Source organism: Bos indicus x Bos taurus, chromosome 17 (genome assembly GCF_003369695.1).
Source record: "Bos indicus x Bos taurus breed Angus x Brahman F1 hybrid chromosome 17, Bos_hybrid_MaternalHap_v2.0, whole genome shotgun sequence".
Lineage (NCBI taxonomy): Eukaryota > Metazoa > Chordata > Mammalia > Artiodactyla > Bovidae > Bos > Bos indicus x Bos taurus.
In genome coordinates this window covers 33396745-33417283 of record NC_040092.1, presented here as the reverse complement: position 1 = coordinate 33417283, position 20539 = coordinate 33396745, and the positions used below count along the sequence as shown (strand labels likewise).

The 20539-nt window shown below is 41.9% G+C and overlaps 1 pseudogene; it reads right to left on the bottom strand.

The window, feature by feature from the left end:
• LOC113907735 overlaps nucleotides 1-20174 on the bottom strand; it is a 56273-nt pseudogene extending 36099 nt beyond the window's left edge.
• Between the last annotated feature and the right edge of the window lie 365 nt (nucleotides 20175-20539).

Sequence of the window (20539 nt, the reverse complement as noted above, 5' to 3'; positions counted from 1 at the left end):
TAGGGAGGGAGGTGGGATGCCTTGAAGATTGGGATTGACATATATACACCACGATGTATAAAATAGATAACTAATGAGAACCTACTGTGTAACACAGGGAACTCTACTCAGTGCTCTGTGGTGACCTAAATGGAAAGGAAATCCAAAAAGAGGGGAATGCGTGTATATGTATGGCCGATTCTATTTGCTGCAAACCAGAAATTAACACAACATTGTAAAGCAACTATATTCTGATAAAAATTTAGAATAAAATAATAAGGCATTTTTTGGATTCCTATTTGTCCAGAAATAGTTTGTTTGAAGGATTACCAATACATTTTGAGGTACAGAGACCAACAGCAAGTAAAATGTAATCCCTACATACGAGTTTTTCATCCTTGTAGCTGGTGATCTTGACTGAGTCAGGCAGCCTTTGAATTTAGCAAAACTCCTAGAGCCTCTCTGTATGCTTGAGCAAACAGTGTTCCTAAATATCATACCATTTTGTGGTAAATTTCACAAATTGTGAAATGATCTTGGAACGTGATCTTAATTAAATTAGGGGCAAAGGGTAGAGGCTAGAAGCCAGAAACTAAATGACAAGGAGTTTTGACATGTGGGGATGTGTTTGACATGTTGGAGAACCTCAAGGAAAAGTGACCTCCAAGGGAGAGACTGAGCTTCTTCCTTAAGGGAACAAAATAATGAAGAATGAGCATCAAGCTGCATTCAGTATCCTGGACAGTCCTTGACCTGGGTGTCCTAAATCTGGGAACGCAAATCTGTATAGGGGAACACCTTCTCTAAGAGCAGATTGTGGAGGATGGCAGATGCTTTCCTGCTCACCAGAGAGGGAGCAGAATGGGAGGAGTTGACTGTCCAGTGTTGCTAAGCAGCAGAGTGGCTGTTGTCACAGTGGATAAAAGTGGGTGGCTTGAAGGAAGCCAGCAGCAGCAAGGGCAGGTGTGAACTGCCCTGAAGATTCACAGCCCAGCAGGACACGCAGCAGCAGAGGTAGTGGCCAACAGACTGAGGATGGTCAGTGCAGAAAAAGAGCCGGAGACCAACAGGCAGCAAAGGGAATGGAATCCAGTGCTGCAGAATCTGTTTCTGAAAAAAATGTGAAACTCTCCTCTTCCTGGAGGGGTTCCACCTCCCACAGGAAAATGATGTTACCCAGATCCTCAGTTGATGGAACATAAGAGACCATTTGGCTACACAGATGAGGATTTATTTTTAGCATTTAGGGAGCCAGATTTCCTGGGAGGAAAAGACTGATTTCCTTCTCTTCAAGAAATTGGAGCATGGGCCATCAAGATTTAAATATTCCTGCAAGTTTTTTCCTGCTAGAAATTGAGTCCCAGAATGGGAAATTTCGAGTCTAAATTATTAGAATTATTATTTCAGTTTTCAGTTAAGAGAGCTCAGCACATTGCTGAGCATGAGTGGTTTTCTGACTGTGGATGTATTTTGTTTCCCTCTCTGTCTGTCTCTGTTTTTGTCAAGCACATTCAGACACAAACATCACCATAGATTCTGTAAGTGATCCATGTTTATCCCTATGAGACTGTAAGATTCAGTTTCAGCATTCCCAGTGAGAAAACACTGGACATGAAACATTCAAAGATGGAAGAGTGTCCCGTACAGAACTTTTTGTCCAAATGATAACAGGGAAGAAATCTGGGCAAGATTTTTTAAATGTATCCCTTTAGATGTGGTTTCATGTCTTTAAATTTGGCATTAGCTTCATCTTTGGAGTTGTAGAGAACTACCTTGGCTTAAATTCGAGAGAAAGAGAGGATTTTGGTTGCCACTGATGATATGTTTTAATTTTAGGGTTATTTTGTTGTTCATTTGATTTGATTTCTGCACCTCTGTTTAGATACTGAAGTAAGTGGGTGTGATAATAAACTTAGCATTTAGTTGTGTGTGATCCACGTTTAAGCTGGTTTCTTCTACTTATTGCTATGATTCCAAAAGTGGCCCAGAATCAATGGATGCTGCGGAAGAAGGATGTCTTTGCCACAACCCAAATAACAAAAGCAATGGGAATCTGAGCAGCAGAGAAAAGAACACAGCTTGGGAAACTGAAACATTTTCTACAGGTATGAGTCACATGGTTCTCTGAAAGTCACAGTTTCAGAGACGAGAACACAGGATCAAAATAAACTCATTCACCAAACACCATGGAGAAAGCCATATGCCCAAGACTAAGGCAGCATTTTGTCTATCCCTTGAGTCCTGCTCAAAGTCCCTGAGGTGGCTTACAGCAGGTGAGAATCAAAGGCTTCCTGTCAAAGGCCCCAAAAGGCCCCAAAGGCCCCAAATTAGTAAAAAGGCATTTTACTAATTTGCATAAATGGAAATACACAGACTTCAACAATCGGAACCCAAACGTCTCTTTAGCCCTATCTCTTGCTTTTCACCAAACCCTCAATTCTAGCACAGATTTTTCACTGCTAACCCTTCCCTGTTCCTTTCTACCTCCATTTCTTTGTTCAGGACTTACTTTCCTGATATACCTGCCATCTTTCACATAAATCCCACCCATTTTCAGGGCACTGCTGATATGATGGAAAATGTTCCTTCCTCCACAAAATTCCTAGAAAATTTTGCTGTTAATCTTAGAAAAGTTTCCTTTTTTATTGTCTTGAATGGTTATGTAAATAGAGGCATATCTAACTCTCTAGTGCTTTTTAATGTGTCTTGTAAACTTGTCTCATAAAATATAACCTCTGCCTTTAAAAGGTTGATAATAAACAAGCTCCTTGGTGTCAGAAGCCATGCTTCACACTTTCATGCCTACCATTCTTGTTTAGTCTTTTGATGCCTTGAGAGACTACATCACATGATGTATCATCTTCTGGGAGTGGCAAATGTTAATAATAAAACCTGAAAATCCATTCCTCCCTCAAACTCAATACCCAATTCATTTTAGACAGATAAAGATCCATCAGATTTTTTAAGATTTCTCAAAGGTGAATTTTCAAAGCCTCTTCTGATCTTTGCTATTCATTTGAAAATTACTTCCCCACAGTTGACCTGACTTCACTGCACAATTCCCAGCATACCCAGGCTAAATTTTCGCAAATTCCCCTGACTTAGAGTTCTCAAATGGGAGCAATTTTGTCTCCTCCGCTCCCCACCCACACACTTATGCTGGAAGGTGTTTGGTAAACTCTGGAAACATTTTGGTTTTTACAACTAGAGGCTGAGCTACATGCATCTAGTTGGTGGAGGCCAGAAATGCTGCTAAACCTCCTACAAGGACAAGCCAACCCCATAGAAAAGAATTATCCATCTCAAGAAGTCAACAGTGCCAAGACTGAAACCCCTCACTCTAACTAAAGCTCCCCTTCCTTAATCTCTCCTTCTTTTAAATGCCTGAGTTACTTTGTCCCTCAATTCTTTACAGAAACTACAAATTTTCACTTTGTAACTTGATGAGAATTGGGTCATGCCTTTATCACCTTTTGACGTTCCTGCTCTGATCCTTAGCAGCACCACGTCTTATGCTTCTGTCTAGTTCCAAAGACCACAAACAGCCCCCAGGACAGTAATGGCAGACCCTCAGAATATTGTTAATACCTAACCTAACATTTATTAAGTGTTTGCTCTCTTCCAAATACCCTAAGTGCCAAATAAAGATTATCTTAAATGATCCTCCAACAACTCTATGTGACAAACACTTATTTTATAGCTGGGAAAACCAAAGAGGTGGAGAAGTTACCTTGCTCAAAGTCATACAATTAAGAAATTAAAGATCCAAGATTCAAACACAAGCATTTGGACTCCAATGACCATCTTCTTAAGCAATGAAATGTACCATTTGCACTCTACTAAGTTTGAACCATAATGCTCAAGTACAGACCTCAGAATTTTTGGTAACAAGATTAGGAAAAGTATACTTTCAAGTAGAAGCAAACAAAGCAGGAAAGCAGGTTATTTTCCCTACACATTACCCAGATAAACAGTGTCAAAAATAAAACTTGTTTCTGATAAGTTGCACCAATCATATGCCTTTCACTTTCAAGAAAACATGCAAAGCTCTGTACCTATAAAAATGAATGGACACAGTCCTTGACTCAAAGAACTCATGGTGTATAAGAAGAGAGAAGAGATTTAACAATTCCAACCCTTGGAAGCCAGTACCCTAGTAGACCAGTGAGCAAGGTATTATGGAGAACAGAAATGGAGAAATGTGTCTTACCAGCTCCTATAGGGCAGCCTGCACAGTCCCACATGCCCCCCTGCCCAGTGCCGCTTCACTGGGAATGGCTGAGGACTTTTACTTATGTTAGCTCTCAGGGCCATGAAATGCTACTATTCCATCTAAAGGCATATTAACGTTTAGTTTCTCTTTGGAAATTCTTTAATTTGCAGGTTAAGAACTGACACACTTTTGGTTATTGTTTTCCTCAAGCAGTTCATGTGCATGAGTAACTTTCACGTAGATAGAGTATATGTGAGTCACAGAATTCTACATCAGCGAGCAGGTTATGTGGTAATGTAGTAGTTTGGAGCTGTCTCATATAAGCCTCTCATAATAACACCAGGAATATTCCTGTTCTTATTTTGGATGCACAAAGAATAGAGTAAACGCAGGTAAAGAGCCTTGAATTTGCAGACTCTACTACCTAACTTCTTGAAGTGTGAAGAGAGCTGTAGATATTCCTGACTGATCAGTGGAAGAGCTCAACTTTAGGCATTGTTTTCTGCAGCACAAGAAGAGTATTCAAAGAAAAGAGAAGTTTCTGTATTTTTATTCCATTGCTTTCAGTTCAACAAAACAGTTGTTCCATCTGCACCTAAAGTGTATGGCACAATTTTCTTAAGAATTAGGGGAACAAGGGGCCTACAATAATATAAGGCTGTTTCAGTTCCTTTCAATAATTCCTGGGTTTTTCTTTGTTTTATTTTCTAAAAAGGTTGAAGAAAGAAGAGGTGATAAAGAAGAAAGCAACACCACTCACTTTTTTAGAAAAGAAATGGTATATGTATGTGTGTGTGTGTGTTTGTATGTGTATGTATTCTATGTATTATTTTTTTATCATTCAAGTTATCTTCTTCCCACCAAAGTCTGCAATAATATTAACTCCTGAAGGTGCTTTCTGGATCTTTTAAATTAGTCAGTGTTATATTGTAGGAGACTGTCATGGGAGAGGACCCAGTTTACTTTTAACATTTTCACAGGGGAATCGTTTGAAACAACTTGTTCAGCAGAAGATACCTTTAACCCTAATAATCTCAAGCCTTGATGAAAAAACTATATTTCACAGATTATGGTTAAATGGAGAAAATTAAGTTCTGTAAGATTAACTTCTGATATCTGGTTTATAATAGCATTACATAATATATTGATCTTATGGTCTACTTTCGTCCAAATAAGATGCAGTAGTATTAACATCAACTTCTGAACAATGGCCTAATATGTCTTTTTTTGTAATGAAATCTGATGTATGTTATTTATAGTGACATGTGCTTTTCTCATCAGAAAACTAAATATTAATTGCATTTTACATTAGTTCCCAATGGCTCAGCAGGTAAAGAATCCACCTGCAATGCAGGAGACACAGGAGACTCGGGTTCCATCCCTGAACTGGGAGGATTCCTTGGAGGAGGAAATGGCAATCCACTTCAGTATTCTTGCCTGGAAAATTCCATGGACAGAGGAGCCTGGCAGGCTACAGTCCATGGGATCACAAATAGTTGGACACAACTGAGCAACTAACACTTTTTTCAACACTTAGTATTATCATATATTAAAGTTTTGAACCAAATGTGTTAAAGTTTATGCTTTGCCATGTAAATTTCCCAGAAGTTGTTGAGCTCAAATGTATCCTACATCCACATGTAATAATGTGTCAGAAATTGCTTAACTTCTGTATGTATTTGTACTGTTTAATTCTAGCTAATGTGCTAAACAGTATTCAAGTTACCATACAATATGGCTTTACACAAGGAAATGTGTGACTTTTGTTTTGTGGTTTTGACATATAGAACTTCCCATGTCTTCTTATTTAAGTGAATTTATTAATACAACTGGGAGGGCGGGGTGGAGTGGAGAAACACAACCTAGCTCAGCCTGGAAGGTAACACTACAATGGAAGGGTAGACCATGTGGTGGAGAAGGCAATGGCACCCCACTCCAGTACTATTGCCTGGAAAATCCCATGGACGGAAGAGCCTGGTGGGCTACAATCCGTGGGGTTGCTAAGAGTCAGACACGACTGAGCGACTTCACTTTTCACTTTCATGCATTGGAGAAGGAAATGGCAACCCACTCCAGTGTTCTTGCCTGGAGAATTCCAGGGACAGGAGAGCCTGGTGGGCTGCCGTCTGTGGGGTTGCACAGAGTTGGACACAACTGAAGCAACTTAGCAGAAGCAGCAGCAGCAGACCATGTGGAGGTGATGTCAGCAAAGTGGGAAACCGGAAAGACAGACCTATGGATGCCTCTGTTCTTAATGAAACTACAAGTATGTAACTCATCTGGCTAAGTAGAAAGTTAAGGGTAAAGCAGCAACAAGATAAAAAAACATGAAAAGAAGAAAGTGAAATTATGATGCCCTTTTTTTGTGAAGCTGATTGTAATCCTCAGGGCAAAGGACTGAGGATTCTTAAGCAGGAGAATGGCCTGGTCAGAGTTGCCCTTTTAAAAGGTCACTTGGGCTCCAGAGTGGAATACATATTCAAAGAGAACAAGATTAAAGGGGGGAAATCATATAGGCATTCACTGTAGCAATCCAGGGAAAAACCGGTAAGTACTGAACAAAACAGTGTCAGTAGAGGTAATTGGAAGGTCCCTGGCAATAAACAGACAGTCCTTACCTGAGTTATTTCCTAAAATTTACAACCCAGTACACATAACTACCAGAACAGAGTCCTTATGCCCTATCATAAATATCTCGCTCTTCGACTAAACATCCAGCATTTCTGTGATTGCCCTTGGGTTTTCTGACAAAACGTCTGGATTTTACTCTCTAAAACTCCCAAACCAACATTAAGAGACGCTAAAGAATTTAACAGTGAGCAAGATTCTCATTTGTCAAAGAATAATGATAGATGGACAAGAAATCCTAAATTCCCCACATACATCCAACCTATGGTAGACTTTCAATAACATGAAACAAACCATTTAAGGACTTCCTCCTGGAAGTTCCTGATAGTGGATAATCTAAGTTCTTCACAGTATATGGAGACTTCACTTTGTCTTGTTTTGTATTATTTCCCCATATTTTAGAGGTTACACATGTATTTATCTACCTTGATTTTACCTTTTTTGCAGCACATTACTTATTTTTAACCCCAAATTAAGAATTTTCCCTTCTGAAAGTTTAAGCCTTAAAAAAGAAACTAATTCACTTTGAAGTCTAAAAATGCTACATGTGCTCAGATATATCTAACAGAAATAAGTGCTAAAACGCAGGAAGTACTTAAACAGGATATGACAGCATAACGCTCTTTCTGCCTCCAATGGTCTAAGATAGATAAAAGGACCTGTTAAAGCTACTGCATCCTTTCTACAGATCTTAGTGTACATCATTTCCTTATGGGAGCCTTCCACAGCCCTCCCGGTAAAGTTAGGTACCTCTGCTGATGTTCTCCAGTAGCCTATACTGCCTTTACACCGAATTTAGGTGCAGCTGCTTGCTGTTGGAAAACGAATACTTGAGAGACAAGTATTAGTTGGAAAGGACAGTTTGCTTTATTTAGGAGGCTGGCAACCAGGGGAGAAGGCAGAGTCTTGTCCACGAACCCAATTCCAAAGATTCAGCTCAACCATGAAAATTTTTAAAGGGAGAAAGGGAAAGTTAATCGAACTTAATCAGTTAGGGAGGGGGTCAAAGTCTTCTTTATCTTCACTGTGCGCAGACTTTCTTCTGATTGGTTGGTGCGGAAGTCAGAGGGTGGTGCTCCAGGAATTCTGTGCTCAGCCTGAAGTTTCCACCCTTCGCTTGGGTGGTGGTGCTAATTCCTGCAGAACTCAAGGATATTATTATGTGTATTCCTTGAGGAGGAGCCAGGACACTTCCGCAAGCTGCACCATTGTTTCTTTGCTGCTTCTCTTTCATTTCTACATCCCTCGCTTCCCTGATAAACAACTGTTTGAATCTGCCTTTTGGAACACAGTGAAGGTCAAGGAGGCTGAACGAAACCTATTTCTTACAAACAAGAAAAGGGGGACACAGAAAGGATTTGTAACTGGAAGCCCCACAGGATCTGTTCAGTTTCACCTTAAAACTGCTCACATTTAGAAAAATACTTATTTGATCACTACTCCTCTTTCCCCCCTTACCTTCATTGAGGGAATTGTCTTTAGTGGCCCTTTTCATAACTTCATTCCCAGAAACACCAAACATAATGCCTGACACACAGGAAGTGCTCAATAAACATTTAATGTATGTTTAATATGTGACATAATCTGCTCCATCATCCATCTAAGCTATTCATGAGATTTGAGGTGAAGAAATGAACATGAATTATTGCCACTGGAGAGGGAGATTGTATTCTAAACAGAGAGAAAGACTTACGCTCTCTGTGCATTGATTTGCCATTGTTTGGACTGTGATACTGTTTGAAAGTTATTTTTATATGTGAAGACTTTTTTAAAATTCTGAAAGTTTTTTAATTTAATAATAAATAGGTTTCTTGTTTCTATTTAATAGGCCTCTGAGAGAGAAAACATAGTTGGAAAATAGAACATTGGTTGATTCATAAATACTAAGAACCTCTTTATTCTCTAAGTATAATTAGACATAATTGTTAAAAAAAAATATTTCTTCCTTGAAGATATTTCCACTCTAGAACTATTACAGCAGTCATTTCAATTCTCCAGTGTTCCTGAAGTAGGCATTCATTTTGCATTACTAAATGGAATAGGTGGGGGGGAAAGCATTATCTTAAATTGCATTGCTTTGTTGAAAATTCTTTCTAATACACCTTTTCTATAAAAGTAATCAAAACTTTTCCACACCCATTAGCATCTGAGGATATTTTTCTCAATCCAATCAAAAGTAACTAAATATTTCCTCAGTATCTGATAATTGGTTAAAGCTTAAATTGCTACTCTTTTTCTAACAAAATAGAAATTTATAATTCTATCACTATAAATGTCCCTTATTAAGAAACCATTCTGTAAGAGTAACAGTATATGCTTGAAGTAAAAGAAGACCTATTAAAATTCCTTTAGATATAAATAAACCTTACACTTCATGTAGCAAGAGATTGGAGGCAGGGTGTTTTTGTGGATGGGCTTTTTATGACTCTTTTCCTATGTCCCCTCTGCTACCCTCAGCATGTTGGTTGTTCATCTCAAGGCCCCAAAATAACTTCAGAAAATCTATACATCATATATTTAGTGAACAACCTTCAAATCCATAAAAGAGTAATTTCTTTTCTTTGCTGGGGTAACTTTCCAGGTCCAAGATGGAGCCACTCCCTCCCAGGAAATCACATTGACAAACCAAGACTTAGATAATTTTTTGTCTCTGTAAATGGTTCACTTGGCCAGAAACGTGGTATATCCAGTCAGCGAATCCCCGAACACTAAGCCAACTCTGAGCTCTATACTTATTTCCTGTTCCTTCTCACCCCAAGCAAGGTCAACTGTGTGACCCCAGCCAATCAGATATTTTCTATTTTTCTCTTCCTTGTTCTTCTTTTTATAAAAGCCTCCTGCTCTCCACCCCATTTTACAACTCTCTAAATGGAAACTGCTCACTTCATGAAGTACTAAACAATGTTTGTTTGTATCTCTAAAATAGTTTCTTTAATCATTTTTAACACCTTGGACCTCCTTTCTTAAGACAGATGGAAACTACCACAGAGCATTCCAACAGTCCTCCCCAGTCATACTCATTCCTGAGTCACTGGCAAAAGGAACAGAACCACCAGGGTTGTCTTCAATTAATCAGGATGTTGCTTGGTGCTGAGGAGGGAACAATTTCTCCTCCCCCAGGCAAATGAATGCCTGTAAAATTTCAAAGATCTGTTTTCAGGGATCAGAGTCAAAGGGAACTTGATAGTCAACCAAATGAAATCAATCCTATGGGTACTTTTTCTCCAATTTGCCCATTTTAAGGAATAGAATAGTGATTATAATTGATGGTAGAAGTCCACTCAGATTAGGTAATTTTCATTAGTAAGAGAAGAAGTTTATTTTTTCACTTGTTAATTTAGTCAATGCACTAAAAATGAGCTATGCTAAGTCGATTCAGTTGTGTCCGACTCTGTGCGATCCCATAGACGGCAGCGCACCAGGCTCCGCCATCCCTGGGATTCTCCAGGCAAGAATACTGGAGTGGGTTGCCATTTCCTTCTCCAATGCATGAAAGAGAAAAATGAAAGTGAAATCGCTCAGTCATGTCTGACTCTTAGCGACCCCATGGACTGCAGCCTACCAGGCTCCTCCGTCATGGGATTTTCCAGGCAAGAGTACTGGAGTGGGGTGCCATTGCCTTCTCCAATGAGCTAGGTGCTAGAATAACATAAATCATGGTCCCTGCTGTCATAGAGATTCCAATATAGTAGGGGAGACTGACAAAATGTTAGTTAATAAATGATAAAACAAACATAACTGAGATGAGTGTGGTAGAAATGAAACCATAAGTTGTAAGAGGATAATATGCAGAGGAAGCTCCTGAATTCAATGGTTCAAACTTACTGGGGAGCTGACAATGAAAGGAAGTTGGTTAGAAAACAGAAGAAAAAACATGAGAAGGTCCTGACACAGGACAGAAGCTGTCATGTATGGAACAGACACTTCTGTTGTGGTCTGTGTGCAGGTTGGAAAAGAACTTCCAGACACGAGGCAGAATGACAGGAGAGAAGAGTTTATTCAAGTGGGAGACACTGTTAGAACAGTGGGCCAGCTCAAGGGAGAGCTGATGCCTTTAGCAGGCTAGTAGCCAATTTTTATAGCCTCAAGACAAAGAAAATTCCTGCTGGAAGGGTGGTATCAAGTGATTGGTTAGGATACAATAGGTTGGAAAATAGGATGGGTATTTTATCTAATATGGAGTTGGGGAACTGGCCAGTTCAGATCAGGAGGCTCATGGTAACAGCTGCTATGGGGCTTGGTCAGTTCCAGAGATTCTGGTCCTGTGACCTTGGTACAAGGTTCTGAATCTGTGACCTTGGTATAGGGCTCCACAACTTCCTCCTCTGACTTAAGAGAGAAGAAAGCAAAGGAGTTTCCAGATGCAGAAAAGTAGCAACAAGCTGAGGGATTCCCCTTGTATAGTGTTGGAGAAGAAAACATTTCTCTTCTTCCCTTCTAGGATCTCTGGCTGGTCTGATATTTTAATTTACAGAAGACAGATTAACAGCCAAAAAATAAGTTTAACTATGTATGTATGAGAGTCCCACAAAAACGTGAAATTCAGCAGTAATCAGCAACTAATGTACCATCCTGAGCCAAGGAAAAAAGGGGCAGGGTCCTGGGGCTTCAAAAGGAGGAAGAAAAATAGAGGAATGTGAGAAGAGCTAATGTTTGGTAAACCAATGTGTGTCCTGCCACACAGGTAAGTCTTTATGAAGTAAGAAGTTATCTCTGACAATGGCTCTCTTTCTAGTAATAGGCACCTTGTCTAAATTCTTTCAGGCAGTTAAGTTTTCCTGAGTCTGCTGGGTCTTGATTGCCTTCAGCTCACAACTGTCCACATGTCAACATGGCACTGTTCAGGGTGGCATATTCTGCTTCCCCTAAACAGGTCCTATCTCTTTAGTGAAGATATTGGATGATTTGCCATAATATACTGCCATTAACAGAAGCCAAGGCAAACCCACTTAAAAAGAAGTATTGAAAAGCTCTCTGATGGAGGAAAATATCTTTTCCACTATTTTTTTTAGTTCTGTACTGGGAATCTTATAATATAAGACAGATTAACAGTATGCATTCATGTGAGTATGCATGATTAAGTCACTTTAGTCATGTCTGACCTTTTGCAACCCTATGGACCATAGGCCTCCAGGCTCCTCTTTCCATGACATTCTCCAGGCAAGAATACTGGAGTGGGTTGCCATGCCCTCCTCTAGGGACCTTCTCAACCCAGAGATTGAACCAGCATCTCCTGTGTCTCCTGCATTGACAGGAGGGTTCTTTACCACTAGCGCCACCTGGAAAGCCTAATTAACACTATACAAATGTATTTAATGTAAGAGAACATAATACAAATTTATTTAATATAAGTTTTACATGACATGGGAGTGTTACCAAATGCAAGTTTGGTCTGTTCAACACATGACAGGCCAATAATTGGGAAACAAGATGTTGAGACAGGAATAGTAAATTTATTCAGAAAGCCAAGTATCCAAGAAGACGGTGGGCTAGTATCCCAGAGTACCATCCTTTCAAGGTCAGGATGCCATTTTCCTTTATAGAACAGAGAGGCAGGGGAGGTGAGGAAGAAAATTAAAAAGCCATATATCTTGCAAAATATCTCCTGACCTGGTTAGTATCAGGGAGGAGAAGTGCTTGATTCTTCTTGTCTGCAACCATTCACAGGTGGACAAGGTCAGAATGTCTCCCTGTGAGCTGAACAAAGTCACTTTAACATTTATGCAGAAGGATAGGTTTCCCTGAGGCAGGCCATTATGTATGCTCACAAGTATAGACAGTATCATTTCAGTGATTAAAGTAAAAAAAGCCATGAAAACCAGAGATTAGAGTAAAACAAACAGATCCAACATGGAGTCAGGTTTTGCTCTTCCCTGTTTATCAGTCAGTTCAGTCACTCAGTCATGTCCGACTCTCTCCGATCCCATGGACAGCAGCACGCCAGGCTTCCCTGTCCATCACCCACTCCCAGAGCTTGCACAAACTCATGACCATTGAGTCAGTGATGCCATCCAACCATCTCATCCTCTGTCATCCCCTTCTCCTTCTGCCTTCAATCTTTCCCAGCATCAGAGCGTTTTCTAATGAGTCAGCTCTTAACATGAGGTGGCCAAATATTGCAGCTTCAACATCAGTCCTTCAAAGGTATATTCAGGACTGATTTCCTTTATGATTGACTGGTTTGATCCCCTTGCAGTCTGAGGGACTCTCAAGAGTCCAACACCACAGTTCAAAAGCATCAGTTCTTCCCTGCTCAGCTTTCATTAAGGTCCAACTCTCACATCCATACATGACTACTGGAAAAACCATAGCTTTGACTAGTCTGACCTTTGTTGGCAAAGTAACATCTCTGCTTTTTAATATGCTGTGTAGATTTGTCACAGCTTTTCTTCCAAGGAGTAAGCATCTTTTAATTTTGTGGCTACAGTCACCCTCTGCAGTGATTTTGGGGCCCAGGAAAGTAAAGTCTGTCACTGATTCCATTGTTTTCCCATCTATTTGCCATGAAGTGATGAGACTGGATACCATGATCTTCATTTTTGAATGCTGAGTTTTAAGCCAGCTTTTTCACTCTTCTGTTTCACTTTCATCAAGAGGCTTCTTAGTTCCTCTTTGCTTTCTGCCATAAGGGTGGTGTCATCCACATATCTAAGATTATTGATATTTCTCCCAGCAATCTGATTCCAGCTTGTGCTTCATCCAGTCCAGCATTTCCCGTGATGTACTCTGCATATAAGTTAAATAAGCAGGGTGACAATATACAGTCTTGACATATTCCTTTCCCAATTTGGAACCAGTCTGTTGTTCCATGTTCAGTTCTAACTGTTGCTTCTTGACTTGCATACAGATTTCTCAGAAGGTAGGTCAGGTGGTCTGGTATTCCCATCTCTTTAAGAATTTTCCACAGTTTGTTGTGATCCATACAGTCAAAGGCTTTAGCATAGTCAATGAAGCAGAAGTAGATGTTTACAGGCATCTTCAAAAGGAGATGAAGACATGAAGAAACAGTTAAACCTGAGTTTTTATGCTAGGCTTGATAAAAAGTGGAAAGTCATGCAAAATCTTTCCATGGTAGAGTAAAACTGAGCTGAGTATAATAAACTGGGGAAAAGTTAGCATGGCCTGTTGGTTCAGACCCTGTTACTGAACATAAGTTCATGTGCCAAATGCAGAGTGAGGCCAAACAAACTAGAACATCAGAGTTTGGACCAGAGAAATGTTTTATTGCAGAGCCATGGAAGGAGAATTGTGGCTCATGCTCAAAAATACCAAATTCTGCAATGGTTTGGGGGGAAAGTATTTACAGGCAAACTTTGGGGTGAGGGTTGCAGCATGTGTGATTTTCTTCTGATTGTTTGGTCGTGAGGTAGCAGGGTGGTCCTCCAGGAATGTTGAGCCCAGCCTAAAGTTAACATGCTCTACCAGGGTAGGGGCCTTAGTTCCTGCAGAAGAACTCAAAGATATCCTTATGTATATTCTTTGAGAAGGAACCAGAATCCTGCTTTAATGGCTGCATTATAGTTTCCTGGTTGCTTCTCCTTTGTTTCTGCATTCCCTTACTCCCCTGATTAGTAACAGCTTCAGTCTGCTCTTTGGTATTCAGGAAGGTCTAAGAGGCTGAAACCTTTGTCCTGCAAATAAGAAACTGGGGACACAGAAAAGCTTTTGTGCTCAAGAGGACCCCACAGGGTCCTGCTTGGCTTTACTACTACTACTAAGTTGCTTCAGTCATGTCCGACTCTGTGTGACCCCATAGACGGCAGCCCACCAGGCTCCCCCGTCCCTGGGATTCTCCAGGCAAGAACACTGGAGTGGGTTGCCATTTCCTTCTCCAATGCATGAAAGTGAAAAGTGAAAGTGAAGTTGCTCAGTCGTGTCTGACTCACAGCAACCCCATGGACTGCAGCCCACCAGGCTCCTCCGTCCATGGGATTTTCCAGGCAAGAGTACTGGAGTAGGGTACCATTGATCCCTCTGTAAGCTCCTTCCCTTCTTCAGGGATAAAGGTGCTCCTTTCCTCCAAGCATAGGAAGGGACCTCTCACTTGAGTGTTTCATAATCTGACTCAGGAAAATGTCAGAAAGTCCTTCCCGTACCTACCATTTCCCAAACTCTTTGAGCTTGAAACAGTCAATAGGCCAATTGTCGTGGTCTGTGTGTGGATTGGAAAAGAATTTCCAGACATAAGGCAGAATGAGAAAATAAAAGAGAATAAAGTTTACTAGAGTGGGAGATGCTGTTTGATCAGCAGGCCACTCAACAGAGAGCAGATGCCCTTAGTGGGCTGGTAACCAATTTTTATAACCTCAAGACAAAATTCCTACTGGAATGGTGGCATTGGGTGATTGGTTAAGATGTGATAGGGTGGGTAATCAGATAGACATTTTACCTAATATGGGGTCAGGAAACTGGCCAGTTTAGATCCAGATGCTTATAGTTTCAGTTGCTGTGAGGCTTGGTCAGGTCCAGAGATTTTTGTCATGTGACCTTGGTACGGGGCTCCACACCTGTGACTTCAGCATAGAGCTCTACATCAATGTGCCATACTTTAGGGTAATGTTGATCTCAGGTGACCTCAGCCTGTAACCACTTGAAGCAGGGCTTGGGTTCCTAGCCAGAGACTTAGGTTGGATCACGGCGGTGACAGCACCAAATTCTAAACACTAGACGAGTGGTCAGTGACAAGGTCTCAGGCCCTCTGGCTTTGCAGAAAAGAATTTCCACAAAGACCAAAAGTAGTGAAGTAGGTAAAGTATTTATGAAGAGGAAAAAGAGTACAGTACATGTGGATAGACATGTCAGGCGAGTGTATGTTCCTCAGTTTTTTTCTCGTCACAACAAAGATTTGGAGTGACAGACATTAAAGCCCCCTTGGCGTGTCACAGCTCTCGGGTCTTGGACAGACTGTGTTATAGCTGTTAGACAAATCAGTGTTACAGATCAGTGTTACAGCTCTATTTTATTTAGAAGATAGCAGGAAAATCCATCTTCAAGGCGTGAGGGCACGTCGATACAAGGACACAAAGAGAAGAGCGCCCCAGCTCACAGCAGAGAGAGAGCCCTTTGGCTCCTCTTTTTATATGTTTTTTTTTTTTCTTCTTCTTCTCCCTGGGCCTGCCCTATGCATATTGGGCTTGGCCAGGAGTGCTGGGACTTCTACCTGAAGTCCTCACTCCAGTCCTTGGACCTTCCTTTGTTCTATTTTCGTGGGCTTTTCCCTTCCTTATGTTTTAGGCACCGCCATTTTGGACTCCTGTTTTCTATTCTAACTACCTAACATTCCCCTCTCAAAAGATGGGAGGCCCAATTCTTTGGGAATAGGGGTACTGAGGTCTTTCTGGCTACTTCCTGCTGAACTGGGACAGTGAGGGATATTGGGCCTCTCCCTCTTGCTAATCTCAAGCCTCAGAGTCCTTATAGCAGTGTCTATCTAAGGGCAAGTGATATTTTCCATGGTCGGCTGTACTTTTATATCTTTGTTGAACTGGCACTGCATGTTGTAGCTTGTTGACCTGAGCAGAGACAAAACGGGTTAGACAATTGATAATGCATGGAACAATCATAAGCAGCATCAGTATGGTATAACAAGGACTAGTAGGGGCATCAGCCAATTTTAAATTTCCATCGCCAGGATGGCTCAAGTCTCTCCTTGTTCAGGGATCAAAAGATCTATCTCCTGTCTGTTTTGGAGTACAAGCTGCATTGGCTCTTTAGAGCTATCCTGAGAAATCTTATCCCCAGAAACCAGATTTTGGGGTCGTTCATTAGAATGGCACTCATGTGTAGTTCTGAATCGGTATTTGAGATCTCTCAGGGGCTCACAGGTGTATTGAGTGTCTTCTTTTGTTTTCTTCTATGGCTTGACTCATGAGTAGTGAATCCAGGAGTCATGTCCTAGTACCTTGACTGCTGTGGGGATAGAAAGTACTACAGGGTAGGGGCCCTTCCACATGGGCTGGAGTTGAGCCTTTGGGGACCCATCTTTCCAGACTTTAATTAGGACTTGTGTCCCAGAAGAATATAGTGGTGACTCCTTAGAGTCTTTTGGGTCCTGGTTCATACTCCACAAGCGTATATCCTGTTGGAATTGCCCAATGGCCATGGTATAAGACTGGAGGGTCTGAACCTCTGGATCTAGGAAGAGGTCATTGACATAAACAAAAGGTCTCCCATATAGCATCTCATAAGGACTAAGACCAATCTATTCCTTAGGGGCAATATAGATGCGGAGGAGAGCTATTGGTAAAGCCTCCTTCCATCCCAGGGAGGTCTCCTGGGTTATCTTTTTTATCGCTGATTTTAAGAATTGATTGGCTCTTTCTACTTTTCCTGAAGATTGAGGCCTCCAGGCACAATGGAGATAATAAGTAATGCCCAATGCTTTCGAGACCCCTTGGGTGACCTTAGAAGTAAATGATGTCCCATTGTCACTTTGTAATGACCTGGGCGGACCAAACCTCGGAATGATTTCATGGAGCAGTTTTTTTACCACCTCCTCAGCCTTCTCAGTCCGGATGGGAAAACCTTCAATCCATCCTGTGAATGTATTTATCATGACTAATAGGTATTTATACTCTTGAGAAACTGGAATCTGAAGTCCATCTGCCAGTCCTCTCCTGGGTAGGCCCCATGTCATTGGACGGGCTGGGCCAGCTGGGGTCTTCGAGCTCCTTGGGGGTTGTTTAATTGGCAAGTGGGACAAGAGGAGACCACTTGTCTTATAGTTGTTTGGAGGTCTGTTCCTCTGAAGGACCTTTCTAGTAATCTTTGGAGAGCCTTTCCCCCTAAATGAGTGGCAGCATGCAAGGAGTTAACCAACTTCCATTGGAGGTTCCCAGGCAGAAAAAGGAGTCCCTCCTTTTGGAACCACCTGATATAATCTTCTTGAAAGCCCTCACTCTTAGTTTTAAGAGTCTCACCTTCAGTATATGAAGGAGTTTCTGGCAAATTAGTCTGTGGAACTAAGGTGGCAACCCCTATTAGGTCATGGTTCTGTAATGCTGCTCTCCTAGCTGCCTGATCAGCTGCTTGGTTCCCTCGTGCCACTTCTGTGCTCCCTTTTTGGTGTCCTTTACAGTGGGAGACTGAAATCTCAGTGGGCAGATGGACTGCCTCCAAGAGTCGAAGAATCTGATCACCATATTTGATTGGGGACCCTCGGGTGGTCAAGTGGCCCCTTTCTTTCCAAACAGCCCCATGTGCATGTAGCACCAGAAAGGCATACTTGGAGTCAGTGTAAATGGCTATTTTTTTTCCTTTCCCAGCTCTAAAGCTCGAGTCAGGGCTGTGAGCTCAGCTAATTGGGCTGAAGTACCTGGTGGCAGAGGCTTAGACTCTATGATCTCAAAATTGGAGACTACTGCATATCAGGCTCTTCTTTTTCCATCCAAGACAAAGCTGCTTCTATCAGTGTACCAGATTTCCTCAGGATTGTCAGAGGATCTTCTGACAATCCCTCTCGGGGTTTTATCCAGTGGTCCAAGGTTTCTAAACAAGAGTGAAAAGGGAGAGAGCCCTCGGGGGTAGGCAGGAGGGTGGCTGGCTTAAGAACCTCACAAGGGGATATAGTGAGGCCTGGATTTTCCATCAGCATTACTTGATATCTGAGGATTCTTTGATCAGCCATTCATAAATGGCCTCTCCCATTTAGGAGTTGTTTTACTTGGTGGCTGGTAAAAATATTTAGTTTGCCCCCAAAGGAGACTTTTAAAGCACCTTCTATCATGATTGCAATAGCTGCAAAATTTCGAAGACAGGGGGCCAGCCTCGGGCTGTTGGATCGAGTCTCTTGGATAAGTAAGCTACAGGCTAGGGCTCAGATCCCAACCTTTGAGTTAACACTCCCAAGGCTATTCCCTCTCTTTTATGGACATAAAGTTGGAATGCTTTTTCTGGGTCTGGTAACCTCAACGCAGGTGCCTGAGTTAAGGTCTATTTTAGTGTAGCCTCTGCCTTCTTCTGAGGAGTTCCCCACATCAGTGGGATTGAATCATCCTGTCCCTTTAAACTTTCATATAAGGGCTGGGCAATTAGACCATAGTTGGGTATCCAGATTCTACAACACCCAGTTAGCCCCAGGAAAGCTCTCAATTGTTTTCCAGTCGTGGGGGACAGCAACTGGAGGATTCCTTGTACCCGATCAGAGGACAGCCTCCTAGACCCATGTGTAATCTGAACTCCCAGGTAAGTGACTTTTGTCTCGACCATCTGTGCCTTAGCATGGGAGACTTTATATCCCCTTTCTGCCAAAAAGTTTAGAACCTGAATTGCATGTTGTTGGGCATTTTCCTCATCTGGAGAGCAGATTAGTAGGTCATCTATCTAATATTTTCCCATTAGATCCCATGTCCAGATCTAGGAAATCCCAGCTAAGGGCCTGTCCAAACAAGTGGGGGCTATCTCTGAAGCCCCGAGGTAATACTGTCCAAGTCATCTGTTGGTGTTTTTCTCCTGGGATCTCCCACTCAAAGGCAAAATGATATTGGGGGTTTTTTTTAGCCAATGGTATGCCAAAAAAAAAAACAAAAAAAATGCATGTTTGAAATCCAAGACTGTAAACCACTTGGCATTGGGAGGGATTTCTCCCAAGATTACATAGGGATTGGGTACTGTGGGATGGAGGGGGACCACAGCTTCATTTATGATCCAGAGATTTTGAACCATTCGCCAGGTTCCGTCCTTTTTCTTTACTGAGAGGATTGGGGTGTTACATGGCGAATTGGTGGGGACCAATAGCCCACAAGCAAGGAATTTATTCGTTAAAGGCTGTAGTCCCTCCTGAGCCTCTCTTTTGAGGGGATATTGTTTCCGGTTAGGAAACCGAGTGGGATCTCGGAGGACAATGATGACCGGTTCAGCTTAGTGGGCTCGTCCAGGAATTCCCTGGTCCCACACCTGGGGGTTAATTTTGTCTTCCCATAGTTTTTGGTCCCTCTCTATTGAAGGTGTAATGGGTTCTTCAGTAGTAACCAGGAGCCGTAGAGCTCTAGGGGCTGAAAAACTTCCCATCACAAGGGTGGTCCCCAATTTAGTGAGTATATCTCTTCCCAATAAGGGAGTAGGACAATCAGGGAACCACCAGAAACTGGTGGGAAAATATTTGTCCATCCCAGCAACAAAGAAGTGCTTGGGTGAATCTTTTAGTAGTTTTTCCTGTAGCACCCAAAATGGTACAGATTTGAAAGGAGAAGGCTCCAGAGTAGGAGATCAAGACAGAGTAGGTAGCCCCTGTGTCAACCAAGAAATTCTCAGACCTACCTGCCACATCCAGTTGCACCATTGGCTCCAGCCACATGATGGTTATCTGTGACAGGCAGGCTGGCTGTAGCAGGCTGCTTCGGTCCTCTTGAACCATCGTGAGGGAAGGCTTGGCACTTGACCTTGAGGCTTTTGGGTCCCAAGGGCAAAGTACTGCCCTATGTCCCAGTTTATGTCATTTGTGGCAAGCCGTTCTAGGAGACTTGTCATGGTTTGGACACTCTTTGGCCCAATGCCCCGCCTGTCTACAGAGTAGGCATTTGCCCTGTGCTTTGTCCTTCAAGGAATCGGGGTGTGCCATAGGGCTTCTCTGGAGGGCGGCCAGCATCTGGGCATGCCTTATCTCTTTCCTTTTCTCCCTCCCCTGGGCCTTGGCCTCCTTCTCTTGTTCTCTGTTATAAAAGGTATTGGTGGCTGTCTGGATCATCTCATCTAAAGAGGCAGTAGGGTCCTGCTGCTGTA